This window comes from Loxodonta africana, chromosome 13 (assembly GCF_030014295.1).
Source record: "Loxodonta africana isolate mLoxAfr1 chromosome 13, mLoxAfr1.hap2, whole genome shotgun sequence".
Taxonomy (NCBI): Eukaryota; Metazoa; Chordata; class Mammalia; order Proboscidea; family Elephantidae; genus Loxodonta; species Loxodonta africana.
In genome coordinates, this window is record NC_087354.1 from 26,784,157 (window position 1) to 26,810,792 (window position 26,636).

Consider the following 26,636-nt stretch of genomic DNA (forward strand, 5'->3'; position numbering starts at 1 on the left):
GAGTCAGGGAGAGCAGCATGTGTGAATATCCAGAGGCAACTCATCCCAGGGTGTATTAAAGGAAAGCAGTTCAATATGGCAGGACCTTAGAGAATAGACAGAAGAGAGTTGTTGAGAATGGAGGAGTAGAGACAGCCCTTCTTATAAATAACGGTAGAAGTTTTGACTTTATCAAGAGGGTATTGGAAGTCACTTAATGGTTTCAAGCAAAAATATTGTCAATTTAGAAAGCTCCCTCTGGCTGTAGTCCAAGATGTGTTGACCAAATTGAAATCTACTTAATATATATATTTTTTCTCCTCGTCTTCCACTTGTAGCTAATTCTGCAACAGTAGCTTCCCAGAGAGTGCCATATACTGGGTTTTGAACATTATTCATTAAACAGAAATTTGGAATATAACTATTAGCAGTATAAGACTTTCTCTGCATTTATAAATTCTAATCATCTCTGGATGTCTAGGCAAGCTTATTCATGATTAACCTAAAGAAGCTGGCATCTGAATGTGCATGGGAAGAGCATGGTCCTGCTTGGCTATCCCTCATGAAATCTTGATGCTGCTATTCCTGCTGAATCTAAGCAACCAGAAAATACCAAAGTTTCCTTCAAAATAGCCTCTCGTTTTAACCTCACAGCATGACTGCAGGTAGGAGGTGTGGGTTTCCCATTCTCACACTGTAACACTAAAAATAGGGTCTGATATCTAATCATACACACTGAGGGTTGCCTAATTGTATCTAAATGAAATGCTACATTGAGTCACAGAACATGAGCACAATCACTGATGTTTGGATTTGCATTATTTTTGCAGGGTGCATTTTTGTTATGTATTACACCAACAGCAGCAACAACTATGATAATAATAACTCTACAGATAATATATCAGTTGTGAGACATGTGCTTTATGTGCGCTAACACTTCCTGAGCTACCCACCTTAATATCCTGTTATGAACTAGAGAGAAGAGCAACCTAATTTTCACTGAGCAACTGCTAAAGTGAAAAGCATTTTTGGTTACCATTTGATTTTATCCTCTCAACAGCCATATTGGGACGGATTTACTAACTCTGATTTTACAGAGGAGAACACCGAAGCTTGGAGGCTTGGGTGACATATCCAAGGTTCACATAGTACAGGTGTGCCCTTGGAACAAAGAAAAGAAAATGTATATGTTTGGTTTAAATAACAAATGGCCTTGTATCTCCACATTTTATTGTCATTTTCTCTATTCCAGGGAGTTGCTTTGGCTGTGTCCTCCTAGTCCCTCAGGCTTTCCAGTTTTTTCTCCCTCCAGCCCTCTTATCTTGCCCACTGTGCCCCTCCAAGCTTATTTGTACAGGAAACTTGGTGATGCAGTGGTTAAAGCACTCAGTTGCTAACTGGAACATTGCAGTTCCAACCCATCAGCTCCTCCACAGGAGAAAGATGTGGTAGTCTGCTTCCGTAAAGGTTGCAGCCTTGGAAACCCTATGGGGCAGTTCTACTTTGTCCTATAGGATTGCTAAGATTCAGAAATGACTCCATGGCAATGGGTTAAGCTGATTTTTAGTTTCTAGTCTTGAACCTGTGAGCCCTTCTGCCATCAATGGCACTCTTTTCTTTTACCACAGGAAAGGAGGAAATAAATGCAGATCTGAATTTCAGAAACCCGGATTCTCTTTCTGGATCTGACTTTGAATTGTAAGATGAGTGATTCTAGGGACTTCATTCTACTTCATGGAGCCTTTTGTGGTCCCATCGCTGATGTGCAGGGATTAGCAATTCCTCTTCTTTGCTTAAGGTTTGGAGGTGGGGTCTCAAGACAATCATCAGGGTTTCTGAAGTGCTGTCCATGCATTTTAAACATTTTAACTTTTTTTTTCTAACACTTTGAGGACTAAGGTGCACCTGACTCAAGCCAAGGTATTTTCAATCACTTTATATGCACACAGAAGCTGGATAATGAATAAGAAAGACCAAAGAAGAATCGATGCCTTTGAATTATGGTGTTGGCGAGGAATATTGAATATGCCATGGACTACCAAAAGAATGAGCAAATCTGTCTTGGAAGAAGTACAGCCAGAATGCTCCTTAGAAGTGAGAATGGTGAGACTTCGTCTCACATACTTTGGACATGTTATCAGGAGGGGCCAGTCCCTGAAGAAGGACTTTATGCTTGGTTAAGTAGAAGGTCTGCAAAAAAGAGAAAGACCCTCAACAAGATAGATTGACACAGTGGCTGCAACAATGAGCTCAAACATGGCAATGATTATGAGGATGGTGTGGGGCCAGATAGAGTTTCCTTCTGTTGTACATAAGGTCGCTATGAGTCAGAACTGACTCAACAGCACCTAACAACAACAATGGCTAAGAACCCAGCTTCTGGCATCAGCCTTTTTCAGAGAAAATATTGCTTAATAGATATGTGATCTTGTGCAAATTATTTAGTTTCCTTCTAAATCTGTTTCCTCACTTATAAAATAGAAATGATATTAACAACTTCCACGTAGAGTTGAAAAGCATTAAAACAAGATAATCTATACAAAGGACGTGGCATATTACTGGGCATCTAATATGCGTCTGATAAATGTTAGCTCTTATGTAATTAAGGAATTAATATATATTATAACTATAGTTAGTATATATTTTTAGCGCATTAATAAATATTAACTGTCTTCCTTGGCTTTCTTCCCAAAATCACAGATAGAGTCCCAGTTTGCAGCACATGGTGAGATGTCCATTGATAGAAAGTCATGATTTTCAAAGACATCTAGACATCCATTGAAAGTGTGGCTCTAGTATCTCGAAAGATGCTAAAATTATTAATTGTTAGAAAAAAAGCAAATAGATTTTTTTTTTCCAGGGAGGGAAATATCTTGGTGACTCCACATTCTTTTAGATGATCTCCATGTGAATCTAATTTCTTTGCACACAAGGAAAGCATTTAGTGTTACCATTTTTCTCTATCAGTAGCACTCCCACATTATTTCTGCATGCTTAGGGTAAACTTCCAACTCATAGTGACCCTATAAGGGGGCCTGGTGGCACAGTGGTTAAGGGCTCAGGCTGCTAAGCAAAAGGTCAGCAGCTATAGGGTCAGTATGAGTTGGAATCGACTCGATGGCAAGGGTTTTCTCTTTTCGGCTTGGGGTAACCTTAGAACCTTTCCTAGAGCAGAGTAAAGGCAAGCATTCTGACATGTGGAAAAATGAAGTGTGCAGTTATTTTTAGATGGACTGAAATAGCAGCATCGGGTTTCCATTTATAGGAACGGTAGGAACCTCCTGTGATGTCTGGTATAAGGTAATGACTTCTGTGGAGTAATGACTTTGCCATCACAAACTTTATCCTGCTGATGATTGCCTTCCTCTTTAGTGGTCTTTGTATTATGCTATTTTGTCTTTTTAGTATTAAGAGAATGAGGCCCTGGTGGTTCTTTACATTTTATCATTTCTTTCTTCTTGGGCTAGAAGAAAATGAGAAGCATGGGCAGACTACCTCTCATGGCTAGATTGTTCCCTGCTAATAAAACTGCAGGAACTGTAGGTGAGGGTGTCTTCCATAAATCAGCCTTGGGGAGAATTAGGTGCTGAGAGATGACGGAATGATGTTTAATCATCACTCGTAGGAAATCATTAGCTGCAGACCCTCGTTCTGCTCCTCGCCCATTCGTCATTCCCCAATCGCTAGTTTTCCACCAGACCATTAACATTTCTCAATGACTTTCTAAACGCAGAGAAAAACCACAGAAGGAGTGAAGGATGGGGGGGACATTATGAAAACACACAACTGAGAGATGTCTCTGACGTTTGCCTCCTGCTCCCATGAATGTAAATGGACCCATGTAAGAACAAAATGATTGATATCTTGGCCAGCCAGCTGCCGCCACTAGAGCTGAAGAAGCTTTTGCTCCTGAAACCTGTTCTTCCCCTTCATCTTTACCAATAAATAACCTGGGTCTCCACCTAAATATTTTCTCCTTTGGCAATGTGCAAGACAGCTCTGTCTTTTCTCCCTTATCGTAGCCTCATGACAGACAAGAAAAGTGAGGAGGTTGAGTGGTTAATGGAAGGGTGCCAGTTTTGGAAATTAATAGAGTCTCCCAAAATTTGCACCCCTTTCCCCCCAACATTCTAGAGAGTGAAACCCACACCTTAAGATTATGGAGTTTCTAAAAAAAAAAAATTGAAGGAGTTCAGTAAAATTGAACTGGCTCACTGATGGAATGGATTGGTGAACACCTTTAAAAAGGTTGATCCTATAATGACACATAGACAGACAACTCTACTCAGCAATTTATAGGAGGAAATACTATTCTAGCTTTATCTTCCACTCCTGGGATGTTCTTTTTCAATGCTAATGTGTGTGCACAAAGTGATTTCAGGGCCTCTTTCTTAGACAAGTACTCAGGCCTTTGCCTCTGATTGTTTCCCTAATTAATGTTGGACATGGATCTTAGAAACTCTGAGCTTCCACTTACTGTCTCTCAGGCAAGACTAGAAGGTCAGTAATAACAATATCAAGTTCCTTGAGGATTTACTATATGTCAAGTACTGTAGTAAGGAACCTGACACACACTAAAAAGAGCCAAAGTAAGGATTATTATTCTAATTTGGCTGATGAAAAACCTGATGTTAGAGCAATAATGGTTTTGCCAAGTTTCTGCAGATATAGAGGGCAGCTCCAGGTTCTGTGGGGCCTGAAGTTTAAACTATTAGAGGTCCCTTTTTTAAGAAAAAGAAAATGTTAATGCAAATTTAGGTACAGGGCTATGGAAGGGGGCCATTCAAGAAGCAGACACTGGAGCTTAAGATTCATCAGCTCCATGGTAAATGTGCTCAGCTCATAGCGGAAGAGGCAGATCTGACTCAGGTCAGCCTGACTATCAACTGCAACAATTATTTGTGTATAGAAAAGATAAGTACCCTAACAGTTTGAATCCAAACATGAGATAGTAAAGAGTGATTTTCGTATCCCAGTAGTCTTTGGAGAGGGGGCTTGGGGAACATTAGAGGAGGGTGAATTCCCAAGACAGAAGAATTGATGCATTCGAATTGTGGTGCTGGTGAAGAATATTGAATATACTACAAACCGCCAAAAGAATGAGCAAACCAGTCTTAGAAGAAATGAAACTGGAATGCTCCTTAGAAGCTAGGATCCCAAACTTTGTCTTGCTTACTTTGAACACATCATGAGAAAAGACTAATCCCTAGAAAAGAACATCGTGTTTGGGAAAGTAGAGGGTCAATGAAAACAAGGGATACCCTCAATGAGATGGATTGACACAATAGCCACAACAATGGGCTGGAACATATAAAAAATCATGAAGTGGAACAGAACGAGGCAGCGTTTCGTTTGGTTGTACATAAGGTTGCCATGAGTCAGAGCTGACTCAACAGAAACTAACAACAACAACAACAGAGGAGGGTAAAAAGTTAATCATGGACCTCTCTCTTTGACTCAGGAATCATTGCTGGTTACTGTAGAGCTCTGGAAGAAAGAGCTGACCAGTGGGCCCTGGGCAGCTTCTACCAAAAGACCAAGGCCATTGAGAAGGGTTAGGAAATGGGAATCCAGAGGACTGGGTTCTAGCCTAGTACTACTACTAATCAGCCATGTGACTTCAAGGAAGTTAACTTCAGTTTCTTCAGCTGTGAAACTGGGGAGTTTTTACTCTAGCTTTAGAATTCTGTGATTCGAACTCAAAGAATTTCTTAACTTCCACCTATCTTTGGTGTTCCTTCTTGTTGAATATTTATGGGCAGAGTTGAGCATGTTTTAAAGAAAATGCATCTCAGTGAAGTGCAGAAGTGGAGAGAGGAGAGTAAAGGTCATTTTGGTTAGGATGGACAGAGGCAGGAACCAGGCACTGCAGAACACATCACGGTGCTAAAAATAGGGTCTAATAGCTAATCACATGCACCCCAGGGTTGCATAATTATCTGTAAATGAAATGCTAGGCTGACTAGCAGAAGATGGCCATGACCACTGATCATATGACGTTTGAATTTGCATTATTGAGGGGTGCATTTTTGTTCTATATCACAGTCCCTTGCTGGGCCTCCACTGACAATAGCCACAACAACAGTTATGGCCGTAATAACACAACAAATATCTACTGGCTGTGAGAAGTGTGCTTTACGTGCAGGGATGCTCAGACAAGGGCTTCACTCAGGCGATCTCCCAAATATTTTGCCATATGAAAAATGTTTTGGATTAATTGTAAGTTTTCAGTATATATCACAAAAAAAAAACTATTTAACTCACATAGTGACTGAGAACTTCTTATTCTCAATGCGTGACGTAGAAAATGGTGCTGATGTTGATCATTTGTGCTCAGCAAATTCTAATACAAAAATTATGCTCATTTAATGAAAAAAACATATAAAGAGGGTGGGGAAACAGAGGGCAGTAACTATAATTCTAAGGTGAATTTCTAGGAGGTTGCAAGGACTTCAGAGTAGATAGTCTTTAGTTCTTTATTATTATTTTACTTCTAAAGCTATGCCTTTCCATTTTTGGTAACAGAGGTGAATGAATGCCCAAGACAACTTTAACCTTTATTGGCCATGCTTATTGTCACTTGTTGGGAGTGGACCAAAAATGAAATGAAGAGAGGGGCAGGTATTTTTCTGACATTATTGGGTTGGAAAGAAGAAGAGAGGAGGGCTATGGAGGACAAACATGAGTATGTGTGAAAGAGAGTGTCTAATGGGGAAAGAGCCATGGAAACGGTGAAGTTGGCCTTTAAGACTTCTATGAGGGGGAAGAAAGGGAGTTGGAGTAGGAAGATAGTCCTAATGTCACCCCTTGGCACTGTTGAGCTTTGCAACATACTTGCTTCTAGAAACAAGCCAGGGTTTGGACCGGAGAGGAGATGAAAGGAGAAAGAAGCAAGATAGTACAGGCAGCTACACAGGTGAGGACAGGATGATAGAATATGAGCTGTTTATGGATACAAACATATGTAGTAAATGTTAAAAGACAGTGACATGATCTAAATACATTATTGTTAAATAGTGTTAAAGGGGAGGCAGATAGGAATAGAGAGTAGTTAACTGAGCATGTCTGATGGTGTGTGTGTGTGTGTGTGTGTGCGTGCACGCAGATGTGCGCATGTGTTTAAGAAGGACCTGAGAACAAATATGTGAAATGTTCCTATGGGTTAATCTAGAAAATGTATACCTGAGTATCTGCTTTAAACCCTCTGTATTCTTTTTTATATTTGAGTTATTTTGTAAGATAAAATTTTTATAAATGCAACTAAATGCTTGCTTGTAATCTACAAGAATACTGATGCTAGTGTTAGAGATTTGCTGATCTACTCTGCAATTAATTCACTTTCTGATGCAAATTTTTTAAGGTCCCTTTGTCTCAATTCATTAGAAGACATTTCCAAACCATTTGTGGCTATGAGGTTTACAGGCGGATAATAAAATGATTCTAATGTTAATTTGGGCCACCTTTGACCTGGATGGATGTAGATTATACAGAAAACTTCTGATTAGTCCCCACTGTAATGAACCTATTTCCAGGCAATGATAAAGATTATTGATCAGCTGTATGCGGTTGCTCTAGGATGTCTTTGATTCGGCAAGAGAGGTGTTGCCATTGTGGGTGGGAAGGTGGGAAGGTTGGTGGGACATGGGTTCTTAGAAGAAACTTGAGAGGTAAGAAACTTGGCAAGACCCGTGGGGTATAGTTTATGATTAGTATGCACCTTACTTGGTTGTACCTCTTACCATGACACAGGTCCATATAAGGAACATGTGTGTGGTTTTCCATATCTGACAATGTGAAGATGATAAAAACCAGTTTCTCTGGAGTTGCCTCCTACTCATGGCAACCCCATGTGTGTCAGAATAGAACTGTGCTCCGTAGGGTTTTTCAATGCCTAATTTTTCAGAAGTAGATCACCAGGCCTTTCTTCTGAGGCATCCCTGGATGGACTCAAACCTCCAAACATTCGATTAGCAGCTGAGCACATTAATTGTTTGTACCACCCAAGGATTCATTGCAGATGGTACAGATCCAGAAACAGGAAAGCACCTGACTTGTGTCTTTCCCATAGTAGGAATTCCCTGTGCCCAGCTCCCTTGCTCATTCCCTTTGGGATAAAGTAATTTATGCTTCGACAAATGATGATTGTGTTCCTAATAAATGCCCTGCACTGGAACAGACATTGGGGACACAGCTATATACTAGACTTGGGTCCCTTCTTCAAGGACCTCACAGACCAGTGAGAAAGAGAAGCGGGTTGAACAGACAATGGTAATCCCAATTGATGAACTTCACTGTTAAAGCCAGTCACTGTACTGGTGGGTCAGGGAGACATCCTGGAGAATGTAACACCTGCAGAGGGGTAGCTATTGGCTAAGAAAAAAAAAAAAAAAACACGAGGGAGTGCATCTCACATAGCAAGTGCCAAAAAAACAAACCAAATCTGTTACCATCGAGTCAATGCAAACTCATAGTGACCTTGTAGGATAGAGTAGAACTGCCCCATAGAGTTTCCAAGGAACACCTGGTGGATTCAAACTGCTGACCTTTTGGTTAGTGGCCATAGCACTTAACCATTATGCCCATAGGGTTTCCATACTAAGAGCAGCACTTACAAATCCCCAGAGCTGTAAGGAAGTAAGGCATGACTGGAAAACTCGAAGCACAGATAATAGTCATGGCACACCTGAAGTGTTTTGAGGTGAGGAGTGACACTCTTAGATGTCCTCTTAAACAAAATCTGTCTGGTGGCAGTGTTGATGATGCCTTATTGGAAAGTGAGTGTGAAGACTGGCTGATACTTCTGGCTGGGCAATAATTTAGTTTATAGCCATTGGAGAGGTAAAAACTAGCAAGGCTTATAGGGATCTGATATGACGCCTCACTTCATGGTGATTTTCTTTTCCCCACCTACTGAGCTAGGAGGTGTTGCTAGGTTGCTTGTGGTAAAGGAGGAGTTGAATATGGTTTCCAGTTGCCATCAAGTTGATTCCTACTCATGGTGACCTCATGTGCGTCAGAGTAGAACTGTGCTCCATAGGGGTGTCAGTGGCTGTTTTTCAGAGGGAAATCATCAGACCTTTCTTCCATGGTGCCTCTGGGTGGGCTCGAACCTCCAGCCTTTTGGTTAGCAGCCAGGAACATTAAACATTTGTACCACCCTGGGATAGTTTAGTGAGCCATTACTTTCACTAAAGTAGTTTTAGCCCATTATCACCCAGGTTTTTGTAATTTCTCATAAAAAACGATAAAATAGCCAATGCTAATTGAATGCTTGCTGTGTGCTGGGTCCTAGTCTAAGAGTTCACATGCCATTACTCATTTGACCCTCACAGCAACCTGATGAGATAGGCTGCAGATATTATCTGTTTTATAGATGGAGCACAGAGAAATTAAATAACTCACCCAGGGTCACACAGTAGCAAGTAGGTGGAGCCAGGAGTCAAAGCCTGCCATCTGTTCCAGAACCCATATCCTCACCTGCATATATACTGCCTCCTATCTTTCCATTTGCAAAAACCACCTCATTGTTTGTTTTTGTTTGTTTAGATGCTGTTTAGAATTTGTTTTCTTTAGACCAGACACTGGTCTTTTTATAAATCTGTTTATGGCATAAGCTGAGAATTTTGTAGGTCTAAGTCCTGTGTCCTAGACAAGTTTGTATTTGATGTTATGATTAAGCTCACTGACAATGAAATTTCACCCAACATTTTTATTTCATCCTAGAACCATTTTTGATAAGGGGTATGAAATTTATATGCAAAGATAGGTGGTCATATAAAAAGTTTTCTAATTAAGCAGAACAAGTCATAGTGATTTATATTTCAGTGTAGAGATTCCCTTATCCATCCATCCATCCATCCATCCATCCATCCATCCATTTGTCAAATATTTATTGTCAACTATATGCTGGACCCTGCTTATGTACTAGGGATATAAAGTCAGTAAGACTCAGCCATAACCCTCAAGGATCTCTCAGTCTATCAAGTATACTTAAATTCTTGTTTCTGCTTTTGTTCAAAATGGGGGAGATAAGGAAATAAGGGAAACAGGAAACTATATATTTATATGTATATATATATATAAACCTAAAAAAAAGGAAGATTAGCAAAATAATTTCAAAATACACACACACCAACAATAGCTCTACTCTGAGAGTTTGCAAGGACTAATGTTTCAGGACCTTTGGTTAAGACAGAGAGGAGAGAACTATAACTCTGACATAAGGATTTAGGATAAGTTAGTAAAAAAGTTTATATTGAAATTTAAGTAGGAAATTTGGGTTGTATTAAATAGCAATCATGTTTAAGAATTAACACAAAGTATCTGGTTGTGTCTGATGCTTACTTCCTTTGAACACTTTTTTAAAGAAGTGTCAACATTTTTTAAAAGTAATTAACAATTTAAGTGAAGTTCAGATTTTTAAATCTACTTTTTTTTTAATTAACTTTTATTAAGCTTCAAGTGAACATTTACAATTCCAATCAGTCTGTCACATATAAGTTTACATACATCTTACTCCCATCTTCCACTTGCTCTCCCCCTATTGAGTCAACCCTTTCAGTCTCTCGTTTCGTGCCAATTTTGCCGTCTTCCCTCTCTCTCTATCTTCCCATCCCCCCTCCAGTCAAGAGTTGCCAACACACTCTCCAGTGTCCACCTGATTTAATTAGCTCATTCTTCATCAGCATCTCTCCCCCCCCCCCCCCGCTGCCCAGTCTCTTTCATGTCTGATGAGTTGTCTTCGGTGATGGTTCCTGTCCTGTGCCAACAGAAGGTCTGGGGAGCATTGCCGCCGGGATTCCTCTAGTCGCAGTCAGACCATTAAGTATGGTCTTTTTATGAGAATTTGGGGTCTGTATCCCACTGATCACCTGCTCCCTCAGGAGTTCTCTGTTGTGCTCCCTGACAGGGCAGTCATCGATTGTGGCTGGGCACCAACTAGTTCTTCTGGTCTCAGGATGATGTAGGTCTCTGGTTCATGTGGCCCTTTCTGTCTCTTGGGTTCTTAGTTGTTGTGTGACCTTGGTGTTCTTCATTTTCCTTTGCTCCAGGTGGGTTGAGACCAATTGATATATCTTAGATGGCCGCTTGTTAGCATTTAGGACCCCAGATGCCACATTTCAAAGTGGGATACAGAATGTTTTCATAATAGAATTGTTTTGCCAGTTGACTTAGAAGTCCCCTCAAACCATGTTCCCTAGACCCCAGCCCCTGCTCCGCTGACCTTTGAAGCATTCATTTTATCCCGGAAACCTCTTTGCTTTTAGTCCAGTCCAATTGGGCTGACCTTCCTTGTATTGAGTGTTGTCTTTCCCTTCACCCAAAGCAGTTCTTATCTACTGATTGATCAATAAAAAACCCTCTCCCTCCCTCCCCGCTTCGTAACCACAAAAGTATGTGGTGTTCTCAGTTTTTTCTATTTCTCAAGATTTTATAATAGTGGTCTTATACAATATTTGTCCTTTTGCCTCTGACTCATTTCGCTCAGCATAATGCCTTCCAGATTCCTCCATGTTATGAAATGTTTCAGCGATTCGTCACTGTTCTTTATCGATGTGTAGTATTCCATTGTGTGAATATACCACAATTTATTTACCCATTCATCCGTTGACGGACACCTTGGTTGCTTCCAGCTTTTTGCTATTGTAAACAGAGCTGCAATAAACATGGGTGTGCATATATCTGTTTGTGTGAAGGCTCTTGTATCTGTAGGGTATATTCCCAGGAGTGGGATTTCTGGGTTGTATGGTTCTATTTCTAACTGTTTAAGATAACGCCAGATGGATTTCCAAAGTGGTTGTACCATTTTACATTCCCACCAGCAGTGTATGAGAGTTCCAATCTCTCCACAGCCTCTCCAACATTTATTATTTTGTGTTTTTTGGATTAATGCCAGCCTTGTTGGTGTGAGATGGAATCTCATCGTAGTTTTAATTTGCATTTCTCTAATGGCTAATGATCGGGAGCATTTTCTCATGTATCTGTTGGCTGCCTGAATATCTTCTTTAGTGAAATGTGTGTTCGTATCCTTTGCCCACTTCTTGATTGGGTTGTTTGTCTTTTTGTGGTTGAGTTTTGACAGAATCCTGTAGATTTTAGAGATCAGGCGCTGGTCTGAGATGTCATAGCTGAATATTCTTTCCCAGTCTGTAGGTGGTCTTTTTACTCTTTTGGTGAAGTCTTTAGATGAGCATAGGTGTTTGATTTTTAGGAGCTCCCAGTTATCTGGTTTCTCTTCATCATTTTTGGTAATGTTTTGTATTCGGTTTATGCCTTGTATTAGGGCTCCTAGGGTTGTCCCTATTTTTTCTTCCATGATCTTTATCGTTTTAGTCTTTATGTTTAGGTCTTTGATCCACTTGGAGTTAGTTTTTGTGCATGGTGTGAGGTATGGGTCCTGTTTCATTCTTTTGCAAATGGATATCCAGTTATGCCAGCACCATTTGTTAAAAAGACTACCTTTTCCCCAATTAACTGACACTGGTCCTTTGTCAAATATCAGCTGCTCATACATGGATGGATTTATATCTGGGTTCTCAATTCTGTTCCATTGGTCTATGTGCCTGTTGTTGTACCAGTACCAGGCTGTTTTGACTACTATAGCTGTATAATAGGTTCTGAAATCAGGTAGAGTGAGGCCTCCCACTTTCTTCTTCTTTTTCAGTAATGCTTTGCTTATCCGGGGGTTCTTTGCCTTCCGTGTGAAATTAGTGATTTGTTTCTCTATCCTCTTAAAATATGACATTGGAATTTGGATCGGAAGTGCTTTATATATATAGATGGCTTTTGGTAGAATAGACATTTTTACTATGTTAAGTCTTCCTACCCATGAGCAGGGTGTGTTTTTCCACTTAAGTATGTCCTTTTGAATTTCTTGTAGTAGAGCTTTGTAGTTTTCTTTGTATGGGTCTTTTACATCCTTGGTAAGATTTATTCCTAAGTATTTTATCTTCTTGGGGGCTACTGTGAATGGTATTCATTTGGTTATTTCCTCTTCGGTGCTCTTTTTGTTGATGTAGAGGAATCCAAGTGATTTTTGTATGTTTATTTTATAACCTGAGACTCTGCCAAACTCTTCTATTAGTTTCAGTAGTTTTCTGGAGGATTCCGTAGGGTTTTCCATGTATAGGATCATGTCATCTGCAAATAGTGATAGCTTTACTTCCTCCTTGCCAATCCGGATACCCTTTATTTCTTTGTCTAGCCTAATTGCCCTGGCTAGGACTTCAAGTACAATGTTGAATAAGAGCGGTGATAAAGGGCATCCTTGTCTGGTTCCCGTTCTCAAGGGAAATGCTTTCAGGTTCTCTCCATTTACAGTGATATTGGCTGTTGGCTTTGCATAGATGCCCTTTATTATGTTGAGGAATTTTCCTTCAATTCCTATTTTGGTAAGAGTTTTTATCATAAATGGGTGTTGAACTTTGTCAAATGCCTTTTCTGCATCTATTGATAAGATCATGTGGTTTTTATCTTTTGTTTTATTTATGTGATGGATTACATTAATGGCTTTTCTGATATTAAACCAGCCTTGCATACCTGGTATAAATCCCACTTGGTCAGGGTGAATTATTTTTTTGATGTGTTGTTGGATTCTATTGGCTAGAATTTTGTTGAGGATTTTTGCATCTATGTTCATGAGGGATATAGGTCTATAATTTTCTTTTTTTGTAATGTCTTTTTTTTTTTTTTTTTTTACCTGGTTTTGGTATCAGGGAGATGGTACCTTCATAGAATGAGTTGGGTAGTATTCTGTCTTTTTCTATGCTTTGAAATACTTTCAGTAGTAGTGGTGTTAAGTCTTCTCTGAAGGTTTGGTAGAACTCTGCAGTGAAGCTGTGTGGGCCAGGACTTTTTTTTGTTGGAAGTTTTTTGATTACCGTTTCAATCTCTTTTTTTGTTATGGGTCTATTTAGTTGTTCTACTTCTGAATGTGTTAGTTTAGGTAGGTAGTATTTTTCCAAGAATTTATCCATTTCTTCTAGGTTTTCAAATTTGTTAGAGTACAATTTTTCGTAGTAATCTGAAATGATTCTTTTAATTTCATTTGGCTCTGTTGTGATGTGGTCCTTCTCGTTTCTTATTCAGGTTATTTGTTTCCTTTCCTGTTTTTCTTTAGTCAGTCTAGCCAATGGTTTATCAATGTTGTTAATTTTTTCAAAGAACCAGCTTTTGGCTTTGTTAATTCTTTCAATTGTTTTTCTGTTCTCTAATTCATTTAGTTCAGCTCTAATTTTTATTATTTGTTTTCTTCTGGTGCCTGATGGGTTCTTTTGTTGCTCACTTTCTATTTGTTCAAGTTGTCGGGACACTTCTCTGATTTTGGCTCTTTCTTCTTTTTGTATGTGTGCATTTATCGATATAAATTGGCCTCTGAGAACTGCTTTTGCTGTGTCCCAGAGGTTTTGATAGGAAGTATTTTCATTCTCGTTGCTTTCTAAGAATTTCCTTATTCCCTCCTTGATGTCTTCTATAACCCAGTCTTTTTTCAGGAGGGTATTATTCATTTTCCAAGTATTGGATTTCTTTTCCCTAGTTTTTCTGTTATTGATTTCTAGTTTCATTGCCTTGTGGTCTGAGAAGATGCTTTGTAATATTTCGATGTTTTGGACTCTGCACAGATTTGTTTTATGCCCTAATATGTGGTCTATTCTAGAGAATGTTCCATGTGCACTAGAAAAGAAAGTGTATTTTGCAGCAGTTGGGTGGAGAGTTCTGTATAAGTCAATGAGGTCAGGTTGGTTGATTGTTATAAATAGGTCTTCCGTGTCTCTATTGAGCTTCTTACTGGATGTCCTGTCCTTCTCCGGAAGTGGTGTGTTGAAGTCTCCTACTGTAAATGTGGAGGTGTCTATCTCACTTTTCAATTCTGTTAAAATTTGATTTATGTATCTTGCAGCCCTGTCATTGGGTGCATAAATATTTAATATGGTTATGTCTTCCTGATCAATTGTCCCTTTTATCATTATATAGTGTCCTTCTTTATCCTTTGTGGTGGATTTAAGTCTAAAGTCTATTTTGTCAGAAATTAATATTGCTACTCCTCTTCTTTTTTGCTTATTGTTTGCTTGATATATTTTTTTCCATCCTTTGAGTTCTAGTTTGTTTGTGTCTCTAAGTCTAAGGTGTGTCTCTTGTAGGCAGCATATAGATGGATCGTGTTTTTTTTATCCAGTCCGTGACTCTCTGTCTCTTTATTGGTGCATTTAGTCCATTTACATTCAGCGTAATTATAGATAAATAAGTTTTTAGTGCTGTCATTTTGATGCCTTTTCATGTGTGTTGTTGGCCATTTCATTTTTCCACATACTTTTTTGTGCTGAGACGTTTTTCTTAGTAGATTGTGAGATCCTCATTTTCATAATGTTTAACTTTATGTTAGTTGAGTCGTTAACGTTTTTCTTGGCTTTTTTCTTGAGTTATGGAGTTGATATTCCTTTTTGTGGTTACCTTATTATTTACCCCTATTTTTCTAAGTAAAAACCTAACTTGTATCGTTGTATATCGCCTTGTATCACTCTCCATCTGGCAGTTCAATGCCTCCTATATTTATTCCCTCTTTTTGATTATTATGATCTTTTATCCATTGATTTGCATGTTTCCCTGTTATGTGTATTATTTTGTTTATCTATTTATTTTTTAGAATTAATCTTAATTTGTTTGTTTTTGTGCTTTCCCTATTTGAGTTGATATCAGGACGTTCTGTTTTGTGACCTTGTATTGTGCTGGTACCTGATATTATTGGTCATTTGACCAAACAATCTCCTTTAGCATTTCTTGTAGCCTTGGTTTGTTTTTTGCAAATTCTCTAAACTTGTGTTTATCTGTAAATATCTTAATTTCTCCTTCATATTTCAGAGAGAGTTTTGCTGGATATAGGATCCTTGGTTGGCAGTTTTTCTCCTTCAGTGCTCTGTATACATCGTCCCATTCCCTTCTTGCCTGCATGGTTTCTGCTGAGTAGTCTGAACTGATTCTTATTGATTCTCCCTTGAAGGAAACCTTTCTTTTCTCTCTGGCTGCTTTTAAAATTTTCTGTTTATCTTTGGTTTTGGCAAGTTTGATGATAATATGTCTTGGTGTTTTTCTTTTTGGATCAATCTTAAATGGGGTTCGATGAGCATCTTGGATAGATATCCTTTCGTCTTTCATGATGTCAGGGAAGTTTTGTGTCAGGAGTTCTTCAACTATTTTCTCTGTGTTTTCTGTCCCCCCTCCCTGTTCTGGGACTCCAATCACTCGCAAGTTATCCTTCTTGATAGAGTCCCACATGATTCTTAGGGTTTCTTCATTTTTTTTAATTCTTTTATTTAATTTTTTTTCAGCTATGTTGGTGTTGATTCCCTGGTCTTCCAGATGTCCCAGTCTACATTCTAGTTGCTCGAGTCTGCTCCTCTGACTTCCTATTGCGTCGTCTAATTCTGTACTTTTATTGTTAATCTTTTGGATTTCTACATGCTGTCTCTCTATGGATTCTTGCAACTTATTAATTTTTCCACTATGTTGTTGAATAATCTTTTTGAGTTCTTCAACAGTTTTATCAGTGTGTTCCTTGGCTTTTTCTGCAGTTAGCCTAATTTCATTTGTAAATTAGTTTTTTATATTCTTTATCTGATCATTCCAGGATTGTATCTTCATTTGGGAAAGATTTTGATTCTTTTGTTTGGGGGGTTGGAGAAGCTGTCATGGTCTGCTTCTTTATGTGGTTTGATATGGACTGCTGTCTCCGAGCCATCACTGGGAAACTAGTTTTTCCAGAAAATCCGCTAAAAAAAAAAATGCAGTCAGATCCCTATCAGAGTTCTCCCTCTGGCTCACGCTATTCGGATGTTAATGGAGCCGCCTGGGGAGGGTGGGGGAGGGATCAGAGAGCTAGGAGTGTAGCACCTCAGAATATAGCCAGAGTTGTTTGTCTTACTTGGAATGACTCTTATATCTGAGATTTCCGCGGGGCGCCTCGCCTTTATGTACTGGATGTGTGGAGATTGCCCCCCGGGGGGTCTGGCCCACTGGCATCACGGTCAGATCCTCCGCTGTCAGCCCCACCCCCAAGGTTAAGGCTACCCTACTGGGACGGTGCACTCGCGTCTCCAAAATCAGTCGCTGCCTCCCGGGGACTCCCCGTCCCGCCAGCCGCGTCACGTGCCACTCCCGCGAACCGGGTGGGCTCCCCTCCCCGGGATCAGCTTAGGAGAGCGGAGCAGGTCCCCACGCCTGAGTCGTGACTGCACGTCCCGGCTGGGGTGCTGCTCTCCCCGCTCCAAGACCAGTCGCTTCCTCCTGGGGACTTCTCCCTCCGGCGCAGCGCCGCTTGCGCGAACTGGGTGGGCGTCACCCGCACGAACGGCTGGGCCCCCCCCCGGGGTCAATTCAGGGGAATATAGCTGGTCCCTGCACTCACGCCTCGCCCGTGCCCGCCAAAATCCCGGCGGGATGGCTCCCCAGCTGGGACGCTGCTCTCCCTGCTCCAAGGCCAGTCACTTCCTCCCGGGGACCTCTCCCTCTGGTGCGCTGCACCGCTCGCGCGAACTGGGTGGGCGTCGTCTGCATGAATGGCTGGGCCCCCCCCCGGGGTCAATTAGGGAAATGTGGCTGGTCCCCTCACTCGCGCCATGCCCGCTCCCCCCCAAACTCCCAGCGGGACAGCTACCCGGCTGGGACGCTGCTCTCCCTGCTCCAAGACCAGTCACTGCCTCCCGGGGACTTCTCCCACCGGCTATGCCGCCATGCCTCCCGCGCCAACCGGCTTGGCTCCCTCCCGGGATGAGTTCAGGGGTTAGGGTTGGGCCCCTTGTCTGTGTCTTCTGCCCCCCTGGGCTCTGCCCCAAATCGGGCTCCGAAGGTCACCTGCCTGGTACGCTGGCTCCTGGCTCTGAAGACAATCGCTGTCTCCCCATATTTGTTCGTTCTCCGTCTCTAAATCTGTGTTTGTTGTTCAGAGTTCGTAGATTGTTATGCATGTGATTGATTCACTTGTTTTTCCGAGTCTTTGTTGCAAGAGGGATCCACGGTAGCGTCCACCTAGTCCGCCATCTTGGCCCCGCCTCTAAATCTACTTTTTAAAGAACGAAATATTGCACAGAGATGAATGCTGAAAATCTAGGGAAATCAACACCCTCAAATTAAACTTTGGTCATCAACTCTAATAGCAGTACAGGCATTCTGGTGATGCATTTACCAAAGTCTTGTACCATTACAATTATTCTAAAATAAGTAAAACTAAACTAGGCAAGAGGACCCTGGGTGGCACAACCAGTTTGCACTTGACTACTAACCAAAAGATTGGTGGTTTGAATTCACCAATTGGCACCACAGAAGAAAGGTCTGGCAATCTACTTTTCTAAGATTACAGTCATTGAAAACCTTATGGTTTTAAGAAGACTTTAGGGGATATTTTTGGTTTAAAGTTTCAAGGCAGTAGTTTTGGGGGTCCCTCCAGCCTCCATGGCTTCAGAAATTCTGGATTCTAGGATAAATTTTGTTTGCATTTTCTCCCTTTTGGTCAGGATTCTTTTATAGCATTTTGATCAAAACCTTCGGTAATATTAGCCAGTCACCATCCAGTTCTTCTTGTCTCCTGGCAAAAGAGGTAGTAGTCCATGAAGCCAATGAGCCACACATTCCTTCTCTTCTTCCTGTTCCTGATTTTCCTTCTACCTCTATTGCTACGGATTAATAGAGACCAATTGTTGTATTTTGGATGGCTGCTTGCAAGCTTTTAAGACCCCAGGCACTACACAATGAACTAGGAGGTAGAACAGAAGCACTAAACATGGTATTAGACCAATGAACTGGGATGCCCCATGAAACCATGACCCTAAACTTTCAGATCAAGAAACCAAATCTCATAACATATTTGATCGTACATAAGCAACCTCAGCAGCTGTTCTATTTTTTTTGTTGTTGTTGTTATTGTTGTGAATATATCTATCATACAACTTTTGCCCATTCACATTTTTACAGGTGTACAACTTACTGATATCAATTATGTTAATTGACTGGGAAACCCTGTCTTTAGTAGTTTAGCTTAGCTAGTAAACAATGTTTGCCTTTAGCATTGTGCCTTATTAAGAATTATATATATATGGGAACAAATTGATCACAGCAGCTTGAAAGATTAGACAGAAATCTTAGGGGGCAGAGACATTCTATTAATGGTGTGTGAACAATTTGGAAAAAGAGAGAGAGTGGTTGCACAACTTGAAGAAGGTAATCAATGTCTCTGAATCGTACATGTAGAACTTGTTGAATATTGGTGTATGTTCTGCTCTTATATACTCAACAACTACAACAAAAAATAAAATATTTAAAAAAATTAAATAATGTTGCCTACCAAAGCCTTCGAAAATAATTCCTTGAAATAAAATGGAAATTTTTAATAAAAAACAAACAAATAAACCCTATGCAACACTTCTACTCTAACAGACGTGGGTTGCCATGAATTGGAATCGACTCAACTGGCAATAGGTAAGCTAGGGAAAAATAACCTATTTTCCTCTTTGCTTGTTTGAATTATTTGTACTATAGGAACTTGATTTATTATGCTTTTTGTTATTTTTGTTGCTGTTAGTTGCCATGGGGTTGGCTCTGACTCCTGGAAACCCCATGTATCACAGAATGAAACATTGCCCTATCCTGTGCCATCTTCATGATTGTTGGTATGTTTGAGCATATTTTTGTGGCCACTGTGTGTTTTCAGTGCCTTCCAACCTAGTGGGCTCACCTTCCAGCACTATACCAGATAATATTCTGTTGTGATCATAGGGTTTCCACTGGCTAATTTTTCTAAGCAGATCATCAGGTCTCTCTTCTTAGTCTGTCTTAGCCTGGAAGCTTGGCTGAAACCTTCCCATCTTGAGTGGCCCTGCTGATATTTGAAATACCTGTAGCATAGTTTCCAGCATCATAGTAACATGCAGGCTACCACAGTATGACAAACTGACAGATGGGTGGTAGTTATAATTATTAAATCCCCTAGTAATAAATGGAAAGGAGACATGTTACCCAAAGCATGGTATTAATTTCCAAAAAAAACACAAAATTTTCAGAGGCAAACAAGCAGAGAATCCCATATCTTGAAGAGAATAAAATAATGTAGTACTTACGGAGGTCTGGGGAGCTGGTAGTATAATGGTTAAGAGTTAGGCTGCTAACCAAAAGGTCAGCAGTTCAAATCCACCAGGTGCTCCTCGGAAACCCTGTGGGGCAGTTCTACTCTGTCCTGTAGGGTCTCTATGAGTCAGAATTGACTGGACGGTAGTTTCTTTTTTTGTTTGTTTGTTTTTTGAGGTCTAAATTTTATTGAGTCCCTCGGTGGTGTAAGTTGCTAAACACTTGACTACTAACCAAGAGGCTGCTGGTTTGAACTCACCCAGAGGCTCCTTGGATGAAAGGACGGGCAATCTGTTTCTGAAAGATCACAACCTTGAACATCCTATGGAGCACAGTTCTCCTCTGCAGCACATGGGGTTGCCTGAGTTGGAATTGACCCAACAGCAACTGGTTTCGTTGTTTGGTTGTTTGTTTTGAACAATTTTGTATTTATTTTCTTGTTTTACTTATTGCTTTCAACAACCTACTGTGAATTTCTTCATATTCCCATTTTATAGTTGAGAAAATTGAACCTTGCTTCTGAAGCTCTCCCAAAGATCACATGGCTCATTAGAGTAGGGACAAAGATTTTAACGTCATATTTTCTGCCACATGGTCAGTGCTATTTCCTACTTATGACAGAGTCAAAGAGTAGGAAATAGAGGACATTCCCCACAAGGAACATTCTGTGAATCCTGCCCCTGTCTCTGAAAATCATTGAATGCCAAAGTTGAGAAGTCAAACGGTTTTGAGTTCTATTCAGATGTAAGATTTTGTTTAATGCAACCTATTGGGACTTTACTTTCCTTGGTTAAACTATGAGAACCATGACTTGAGTAGAATCAGATGAAGTTATTTACAGATGCAGAGGATCTCCTAAGACTGCTCATAAATATTTATGGAGATTCATCCCACTATTGAAAAGGTGTCTGCCCTGATCATGCAGCTTCAAGCCAGCCATCCCCCGACTCCTACCTCTGCTCTACAGCCATCAAGACAAGGCAAGGATGCCACATTTGTTGTTGCCGTTGTTGTTGCCGGGTGCCGTCAAGTCAGTTCCGACTCATAACGACCCTGTGCACAACAGAATGAAACACTGCCAGGTCCTGAGCCATCCTCACAGTAGTTGTTATGCTTGAACTCATTGTCGCAGCCACTGTGTCAATACCTCCTTGAGGGGCTTCCTCTTTTCCTCTGACCCTGTACTCTGCCAAGCATGATGTCTTCCTCCAGGGACTGATCCCTCCTGACAACACGTTCAAATTATGCAAGATGCAGTCTCGCCATCCTTGCCTCTAAGGAGCATTCTGGTTGTACTTCTCCCAAGACAGATTTATTCGTCCTTTTGGCAGTCCACGGTATATTCAATATTCTTCACCAACACCACAATTCAAAGGCATCAGTTCTTCTTCAGCCTTTCTTATTCATTGTCCAGCTTTCACATGCATATGACGTGATTGAAAATACCATGGCTTGGGTCAGGCACACCTTAGTCTTCAAGGTGACATCTTTGCTCTTCAACACCTTAAAGAGGTCCTTTGCAGCAGATTTACCCAATGCAATGCGTCTTTTGATTTCTTGACTGCTGCTTCCATGGCTGTTGATTGTGGATCCAAGTGAAATGAAATCCTTGACAACTTCCATCTTTTCTCCGTTTATCATGATGTTGCTCATTGGTCCAGTTTTGGGGATTTTTGTTTTCTTTATGTTGAGGTGCAATCCATACCGAAGGCTGTGGTCTTTGATCTTCATTAGCAAATGCTTCAAGTCCTCTTCACTTTCAGCAAGCAAGGTTGTGTCATCTGCATATCGCAGGTTGTTAATGAGTCTTCCTCCAGTCCTAATGCCCCGTTCTTCTTCATATAGTCCAGCTTCTCGGATTATTTGCTCGGCATTCAGATTGAATAGATATGGTGAAAGAATACAACCCTGACGCACACCTTTCCTGACATTAAACCAATCAGTATCCCCTTGTTCTGTCTGAACAACTGCCTCTTGATCTATGTAATGGTTCCTTATGAGCACAATTAAGTGTTCCGGAATTCCCATTCTTTGCAATGTTATCCATATTTTGTTATGATCCACTCAGTCAAATGCCTTTGCATAGTTGATAAAACACAGGTAAACATCCTTCTGGTATTCTCTGCTTTCAGCCAGGATCCATCAGCAATGATATCCCTGGTTCCACGTCCTCTTCTGAAACCGGCCTGAATTTCTGGCAGTTCCCTGTCGATATACTGCTGCAGCCGTTTTTGAGTGATCTTCAGCAAAATTTTGCTTGCGTATGATATTAATGATATTGTCCTATAATTTCCACATTCAGTTGGATCGCCTTTCTTGGGAAAAGGCATAAATATGGATCTCTTCCAGTCAGTTGGCCAGGAAGCTGTCTTCCATATTTTTTGGCATAGAGGAGTGAGCACCTCCAGCACTGCATCCATTTATTGAAACATCTCAATTCCTGGAGCCTTGCTTTTTGCTAATGTCTTCAGAGCAGCTTGGACTTCTTCCTTCAGTACCATCGGTTCCTGATCATATGCTACCTCTTGAAATGGTTGAACATTGACTAATTCTTTTTGGTATAATGACTCTGTGTATTTCTTCCATCTTCTTTTGATGCTTCCTGTGTCATTCAATATTTCCCCCATAGAATCCTTCACTATTGCAACTCAAGGCTTGAATTTTTCCTTCAGTTCTTTCAGGGTGAAAAGCACTGAGCAAGTTCTTTCCTTTTGGTTTTCCATGTCCAGCTCTTTGCACATGTCATTATAATACTTTACTTTGTCTTCTCGAGCCACCCTTTGAAATCTTCTGTGCAGTTCTTTTACTTCAATTCTTCCTTTTGCTTTAGCTGCTCAACATTCGAGAGCAAGTTTCAGTCTCCTCTGACATCCATCTTGGTCTTTTCTTTCTTTCCTATCTTTCAATGACCTCTTACTTTCTTCATGGATGATGTCCTTGATGTCATTCCACAACTTATCTGGTCTTCGGTCACTAGTGTTCAATGTGTCAAATCTATTCTTCAGATGGTCTCTAAATTCAGGTGGGATATACTCAAGGTCATATTTTGGCTTTCATGGACTTGCTCTGATTTTCTCCAGTTTTAGCCTGAACTTGCATATGAGCAATTGATGGTCTGTTCCACAGTCGGCCTCTGGCATTGTTCTGACTGATGATATTGAGCTTTTCCATCGTCTCTTTCCACAGATGTGGTCAATTTGATATCTGTGCTTTCCATCTGGTGAGGTCCATGTGTATAGTTGCCATTTATGTTGGTGAAAGAAAGTATTTGCAATGAAGAAGTCATTGGTCTTGCAAAATTCTATCATTCGATCTCCGGCGTTGTTTCTGTCACCAGGGCCATATTTTCCAAATACTGATCCTTCTTCTTTGTTCCCAACTTTCGTATTCAAATTGCCAGTAATTATCAATGCATCTTGATTGCATGTTCAATCAATTTCAGACTGCAGCAGCTGATAAAAATCTTCTATTTCTTCATCTTTGGCCCTAGTGGTTGGTTCGTAAATTTGAATAATAGTCGTATTAACTGGTCTTCCTTGTAGGCATATGGATATTATCCTATCACTGACAGCGTTGTACTTCAGGAGAGATCTTGAAATGTTCTTTTTGACAATGAATGCAACACGATTCCTCTTCAAGTTGTCCTTCCCAGCATGGTAGACTGTATGATTTTCCGATTCAAAATGGCCAATACCAGTCCATTTCAGCTCACTAATGCCTAAGATATCAATGTTTATGCATTCCATTTCAATTTTGATGATTTCCAATTTTCCTACATTCATACTTCGTACATTCCAGGTTTCAGTTATTAATGGATATTTGCAGGTGTTTCTTTTCATTTTGAGTCATGCCACATCAGCAAACGAAGGTCCCGAAAGCTTTAGTCCATCCATGTCATTAAGGTCGACTCTACTTTGAGGAGGCAGCACTTCCCCAGTCATCTTTTTTTTTTTTTTTTTTTGCAAAGGTATAAAACTTTTATTCCCAAAATAACCAGTTTTCCAAAATATGCAACAGTGCCGGAGCCAGCCGAAATTGTACCTGGCTCGCTTAAAATTTTCCAGCTTTGCTCCTCTGTTCTTCTCAGTCTGTAACAGTGACTTCTAATTGGCTTCCTCAGAGCTTTATGCCTGAATGCAGATGAAGAAAACATTGTCTTTTTTTTTTTTTTTTTAATCTTTCTGTTTTTAATTTTATGAGCAACATTGGACATCTTTGAAATGTAGTAAACTTGATCTTTTTTTGTTTTCTCCCCCATGTAGTTCCATATATGACAGGACTTGGCAACATCTTGACCCACACTCCGACTTAATTCATGAATTAAAACCAGGGAAGGGCAAAGGGAAGGGAACCCCAAGCAGGCTGTGATGCACAAAGAGGAAGAAGGGCCTCCCCTTCACTTTCCTTCCAGAACTCTCTTAGCCTTGCAGCAGCCTTGACTTGGTCCCTACTTCTCTGCACCCAGGGGAGCAGCCTGATTAAATATCACTTAGCATTTCAAGAAATTGTCCTACCACACTTTTTTTTTTTTTTTTTGAAATAATTTTTTTTTTTTTTTTAATTTTTATTAAGCTTCAAGTGAACATTTACCATTCCAATCAGTCTGTCACATGTAGGTTTACATACATCTTACTCCCTTCTCCCACTTGCTCTCCCCCTATTGAGTCAGCCCTTACAGTCTCTCGTTTCGTGCCAATTTTACCTTCTTCCCTCTCTCTCTATCTTCCCATCCCCCCTCCAGTCAAGAGTTGCCAACACACTCTCCCGTGTCCACCTGATTTAATTAGCTCACTCTTCATCAGTATCTCTCTCCCCCCCACTGACCAGTCCTTTTCATGCCTGATGATTTGTCTTCGGGGTTGGTTCCTGTCCTGTGCCATCAGAAGTTCTGGGGAGCATTGTCTCTGGGATTCCTCTAGTCGCAATCATACCATTAGGTGTGGTCTTTTAATGAGAATTTGGGGTCTGTATCCCATTGGTCTCCTGCTCCCTCAGGAGTTGTCTCTTGTGCTCCCTGACAGGGCAGACATCGATTGTGGCCGGGCACCAACTCGTTCTTCTGGTCTCAGGATATTGTAGGTCTCTGGTTCAAGTGGCCCTTTCTGTCTCTTGGGTTCTTAGTTGTCGTGTGACCTTGGTGTTCTTCCTTTGCCTTTGCTCCCGGTGGGTTGAGACCAATTAATGTATTTTAGATGGCTGCTTGTTGGCATTTAGGACCCCAGGTGCCACAATTCAAAGCGGGATGCAGAGTGTTTTCATAATAGAATTGTTTTGCCCATTGATTTAGAAGTCCTCTCAAACCAAGTTCCCCAGACCCCAGCCCCTGCTTCGCTATCCTTTGAAGCTTTCATTTTATCTCGGAAACCTCTTTACTTTTAATCCTGTCCAATTAGGCTGACCTTCCTTGTTTTGAGTGTTGTCTTTCCCTTCACCCAAAGCAGTTCCCATCTACAGATTGATCAATAAAAAGCCCTCTCCCTCCCTCCCTCCCTCCCTCCCCCCTTTGTAACCACAAAAGTATGTGTTCTTTTCCGTTTTTTCTATTTCTCAAGATCTTATAATAGTGGTCTTATACAATATTTGTCCTTTTGCAACTGACTCATTTCGCTCAGCATAATGCCTTCCAGATTCCTCCATGTTATGAAATGTTTCAGAGATTCGTCACTGTTCTTTATCGATGCGTAGTATTCCATTGTGTGAATATACCACAATTTATTTACCCATTCGTCCGTTGATGGACATCTTGGTTGCTTCCAGCTTTTTGCTATTGTAAACAGAGCTGCAATAAACATGGGTGTGCATATATCTGTTTGTGTGAAGGGTCTTGTATTTTTAGGGTATATTCCGAGGAGTGGGATTTCTGGGTTGTATGGTAGTTCTATTTCTAACTGTTTAAGATAACGCCAGATGGATTTCCACAGTGGTTGTACCATTTTACAATCCCACCAGCAGTGTATGAGAGTTCCAGTCTCTCCGCAGCCTCTCCAACATTTATTATTTTGTGATTTTTTAATTAATGCCAGTCTAGTTGGTGTCAGATGGAATCTCATCGTAGTTTTAATTTGCATTTCTCTAATGACTAATGATCGAGAGCATTTTCTCATGTATCTGTTGGCTGCCTGAATATCTTCTTTAGTGAAATGTGTGTTCATATCCTTTGCCCACTTCTTGATTGGGTTGTTTGTCTTTTTGTGGTTGAGTTTTGACAGAATCATGTAGATTTTAGAGATCAGGCGCTGGTCTGAGATGTCATAGCTGAATATTCTTTCCCAGTCTGTAGGTGGTCTTTTTACTCTTTTGGTGAAGTCTTTAGATGAGCATAGGTGTTTGATTTTTAGGAGCTCCCAGTTATCGGGTTTCTCTTCATCATTTTTGGTAATGTTTTGTATTCTGTTTATGCCCTGTATTAGCGCTCCTAGGGTAGATCCTATTTTTTCTTCCAAGATTTTTATCGTTTTAGTCTTTATGTTTAGGTCTTTGATCCACTTGGAGTTAGTTTTTGTGCATGGTGTGAGGTATGGGTCCTGTTTCATTCTTTTGCAAAT

General features: G+C 40.5%; 1 protein-coding gene across 2 annotated transcripts in view; it reads left to right on the forward strand.

The window, feature by feature from the left end:
• AGBL1 (AGBL carboxypeptidase 1) overlaps positions 1-26,636 on the forward strand; it is a 968,506-nt gene that overhangs the window by 776,504 nt on the left and 165,366 nt on the right. The window lies entirely within an intron of this gene.